At 44.5% G+C, this 5,010-nt stretch overlaps 1 non-coding gene across 1 annotated transcript; it reads right to left on the bottom strand.

Annotated features, from left to right (window-relative positions):
* Positions 1–285: 285 nt before the first annotated feature.
* On the bottom strand, positions 286–390 carry LOC127796115 (small nucleolar RNA R71). The gene has a single exon (XR_008021944.1). It is a non-coding gene; the product is annotated as a small nucleolar RNA R71 (small nucleolar RNA).
* Between the last annotated feature and the right edge of the window lie 4,620 nt (positions 391–5,010).

The following is a 5,010-nucleotide window of genomic DNA, read 5'->3' as shown; positions in this document are numbered from 1 at the left end:
TGCTAACTTTGAACTAAAATCTGGACTAATCCACTTGTTGCCCAAGTTTCATGGTCTTGCAGGAGAGGATCCGCACAAGCATCTAAAAGAATTTCATGTTGTTTGCTCAACCATGCGGCCACAAGGAGTAGATGAAGAGCAAATCAAGCTAAGAGCCTTTCCATTCTTACTTGATGGATCAGCCAAGGATTGGCTCTACTACCTGCCACCAGTTGCCATTACCAGCTGGGATGGATTGAAAAGGATCTTCCTGGAAAAATTCTTTCCAGCCTCCAGAACAGCATCAATAAGGAAGGAAATTTGTGGTATAAGGCAGATGAGTGGTGAAACTCTACATGAGTATTGGGAGAGGTTCAAGAAGTTGTGTTCCAGCTGTCCTCACCATCAGATAAGTGACCAACTCCTAATTCAGTATCTCTATGAAGGTCTAATCCCCATGGACAGGTACTTGGTAGATGTTACAAGTGGAGGAGCTTTGGCAGAGAAGACCCCAGTAGCTGCACAAGAGCTGATATCAAAGATGGCACAAAATGCTCAGCAGTTTGGCACCAGAATTAACACTCCTACAAAAGCCATCAATGAAGTCAGTGTGGCAGCCACTATGGACCAGCAAAGGACGGAAAACAAGCTTGAGGAATTGGCTTCCATGGTCAGGCAGTTGGCATTAGAGAGAAAGCAACCCCAGCAGTAGCTTTGTGGCATTTGCTCCTTGCCATCCCATACAACAAATCAATGCCCACAGTTGCAAGAAAATAATGAATCTGTTGCTGGCATCTTCCCTGGTAGACCTTTCCAGCAGCAGCCACAACACAAGTATGATCCATACTCAGCCACCTACAATCCAGGTTGGAGAGACCATCCAAACCTCAGATATGGCAGCCCTTCCAGTCAACATGTGCACCAGCAGCAGCCATACCACCAGAATCAACCATTTCAGCAGAGGTTCCATCCTTCAATTTCAAGCAACCATGCTCCACCACCAAGGCAGAATCAAGCCATGCAACAAGCACCACCATTACCCAAGTCAGAACCTACCTTAGATGATCTTGTTAAGCAACTAGCAGCCAACACACTCCAATTCCAACAGAAAACAGAAACCACAATTCAAAATTTAGAGACCCAAATAGGCCAGCTAGCCACAAACATCAATGAGTTAAGGAGTCAAGGTTCGGGGCAGCTTCCTTCACAACCAGTTGCCAATCCAAGGGGTAATGTTAGTGCCATCATGCTTCGAAGTGGGAAAGAAGTGATCATCCCAACCCCTCCACCATCATCAAACATGGAGCAACATGTAGAGGAGCAGAATGTAGAGGGTAGCAAAGAGCAGCAACCCTCCTCAGTCCAAGAAGCCAAGCAACCAAACTCCAGCTATCAAGAACAAGGAGAGTCTTCCAACATCCAGCCCCTACCATTCCCACATCGAGCAACACAAAACAAGAAAAGAGCAGAGGCCGAAGTGGATAAAGAGATTCTGGAAACATTCCAGAAAGTTGAAGTCAACATCCCCCTCCTTGAAGCCATTAGACAGATCCCCAAGTATGCAAAATTTCTCAAGGATTTGTGTACTCACAAGAGGAAGCTTATGGGGAATGAGAAGATCAACCTTGGGAGAAATGTCTCTGCCCTTATCCAACCTGCCATGCCAGCAAAGTGTAAAGATCCAGGGATGTTTTCCATTCCTTGTACTATAGGAGACATGCAATTTAGCAATGCTTTACTAGATTTAGGTGCATCCATTAATGTCATGCCTAACTCTATTTATGCTTCATTGCAGTGTGGTCCTTTGAAGCCAACAGGAGTGGTTGTCCAACTAGCCAATAGAAGTACTGCACACCCCACTGGAGTCCTAGAAGATGTGCTGGTTAAGGTTAAGGATTTAATCTTTCCAGCAGATTTTTATGTTTTGAATATGGAAGATAACAGCACACTTGAGCATGCACCCTTGATCCTAGGGAGACCATTCTTAAAAACTGCTAGAACTATTATCAATGTGCATGAGGGTACACTTTCCATGGAATTTGCTGGTAACACAATTAACTTCAAGATACTTGATGCCATGAAATTCCCTGCCGAGGATCATTCCACTTTTCAAGTAAATAGAGTTGACCTGTTAGTGAATGAAGCATGTTCTGAGTCTTCTGATTTAATTGATAAATTCCCCACTGTGCATGAGTTCCCAGATACGATTATTTGCACTAATTGTAGTGATGGAGAGAGTCAATGTGCTGCATGCTTGGAGATTGCTGAATTTTCGCATAGACATGAGTTTGATTTTGATGCTAACATTTCCTAAGTGGAAGATAGTGCTGCTAACCTTGTTGAGCAGGTTGATAGTGCCTTGGAGTTAGAGTTCCAGTCAAATAGGTCAGCCCCCTCTTTGCAGCAGCCACCCACCATTCAGTGCAAGCCTTTGCCTCAGCACCTCAAGTATGCATTCTTGGAGAAAGATGAGAAGCTGCCAGTCATCATTGCAAACAACTTGCAGCCTGACCAAGAGAGAAAGTTGCTGGATGTGCTGAAAAATAATAAGAAAGCAATTGGGTGGACTTTAGCGGACATAACTGGAATCAGCCCATCTGTTTGCATGCACCGTATCTTATTGGAGGAAGGAGCAAAACCAGCAAGGCAGCCTCAAAGAAGACTTAACCCAACCATCCTTGATGTGGTCAAACAGGAGGTAAGTAAATTACTTGCAGCCGGCATTATTTACCCTATTTCTGACAGCAAGTGGGTGAGTCCCGTGCAGGTTGTTCCAAAAAAGACGGGCATCACGGTGGTCCCAAATGAGCACAATGAGCTCATCCCCATGAGAGTGCAGAACAGTTGGAGAGTCTGCATTGATTATAGAAAGCTGAACCAAGCAACCAGAAAGGATCATTTTCCCCTCCCATTCATTGATCAGATGTTGGAGAGGTTGGCTGGTAAGTCACACTATTGTTTCCTTGACGGTTTTTCTGGATACTTTCAGATTTGCATAGCCCCAGAGGATCAAGAGAAGACCACCTTCACCTGCCCCTTTGGCACATTCGCTTATAGAAGAATGCCTTTCGGTCTATGTAATGCTCCAGGTACCTTTCAGCGATGCATGGTAAGTATATTTTCAGATTTTCTAGAGCATTGCATGGAAGTATTCATGGATGATTTTTCAGTTTATGGTACTTCTTTTGATGATTGCTTGGTTAGCTTGGGTAGAGTCTTAGAGAGATGCATTGAAAAGAACCTTGTTTTAAATTTCGAAAAATGTCATTTCATGGTAGAACAAGGAATTGTTTTAGGGCATGTTCTATCTAAGAAGGGTATAGAAGTGGATCGGTCTAAGGTTGATGTTATTGCTTCATTGCCTTACCCCACCTCTATGAAGGAGGTGCGTTCTTTCCTTGGCCATGCAGGATTTTACAGGAGGTTCATCAAGGATTTCAGCAAGATTGCACTTCCACTTTCCCACTTTCTCCAGAAAGAAGTGACCTTCCACTTTGATGAGCAGTGCAAGCGAGCATTCGAGGAACTGAAGAGTCGATTGATTTCTCCACCCATCATACAGCCACCCGACTGGGAGTTGCCCTTCGAGCTGATGTGCGACGCCTCCAACTTTGCAGTGGGCGCCGTCCTTTCACAACGTGTGGAGAAGAAGTCACATGTCATTGCCTATGCCTCGCGCACCTTGGATGCTGCTCAAGCAAACTACACCACGACTGAGAAGGAGCTTCTAGCTATTGTGTTTGCTTTAGATAAATTTGCTCCTATCTTCTGGGTTCTAATGTTGTCGTGTTTTCTGACCATGCAGCCCTAAAATACCTATTGAAGAAGCCCGATGCTAAGCCCAGGTTGATACGGTGGATGCTCCTACTTCAGGAGTTCAATGTGGAGATAAAAGATAAGAGTGGGGCCGAGAACCTAGTAGTTGATCATTTGAGCAGGGTCCCTCCTTCTTCAGATTCCACAGTCATGGACTCCCAGCCTATCAGGGATGATTTCCCAGATGAGTTATTATACCACATTCATGGTGTTGAGCCCTGGTATGCTGATTTAGTAAATTATTTAGTTGCTTCTGAATTACCTGCATATTTTAAGAAGGAACAGCTAAATAAATTTAAGAGTCAGGCTTGGTATTATGTGTGGGATGATTCCTATCTGTGGCGCATGTGTAGTGACCAGGTCATTAGGAGATGTGTGCCTAACCATGAGTTTGCATCTGTCTTAAATTTTTGTCACACACTTGCATGTGGTGGTCACTTTGGTCCCCAACGTACAGCTAGGAAAGTCCTAGATTCTGGATTATATTGGCCTTCACTCTTTAAGGATTCATATGAGTTCTGTAAGAATTGCACACGTTGCCAACACACAGGCACTATATCACGTAGGAATGAAATGCCTCAACAACCCTTATTATTTTGTGAAATCTTTGATGTTTGGGGCATTGACTTCATGGGTCCATTTCCTGTGTCATTTGGTTATTTGTACATTCTGTTAGCTGTGGATTATGTTTCTAAGTGGGTGGAAGCTAAAGCCACCAGGACTGATGATGCTTCTGTGGTTGCAGATTTTGTTCGTTCTCACATCTTTTGCAGGTTTGGCATGCCTAGGGCCATCATCAGTGACCAAGGATCCCACTTTTGCAATAGAAAGATGGACACCCTACTTTGTAAGTATGGAGTTTTACATAAAGTGGCGACGCCCTACCATCCACAGACCAATGGGTAGGCTGAGGTTTCAAACAGAGAGATCAAGCAAATTCTAGAGAAGACAGTGCAGCCCAACAGGAAAGACTGGAGCAAAAGGTTGGAAGATGCACTTTGGGCCTACCGCACGGCCTACAAAACCCCCATCGGCATGTCCCCTTATAGGTTGGTTTTTGGAAAAGCGTGTCACTTGCCGGTGGAAGTGGAGCATAAGGCATATTGGGCGGCGAAGCAATGCAATATGGACATCAGTCAATCGGGGTCCCAAAGAAAGCTCCAACTTCAAGAGCTTGAGGAGATTAGGATGGACGCATATGAGAACTCATGCATC

The sequence above is a fragment of the Diospyros lotus genome, chromosome 2 (genome assembly GCF_014633365.1).
Source record: "Diospyros lotus cultivar Yz01 chromosome 2, ASM1463336v1, whole genome shotgun sequence".
NCBI lineage: Eukaryota > Viridiplantae > Streptophyta > Magnoliopsida > Ericales > Ebenaceae > Diospyros > Diospyros lotus.
This window is presented reverse-complemented; position numbering and strand designations above follow the sequence as displayed.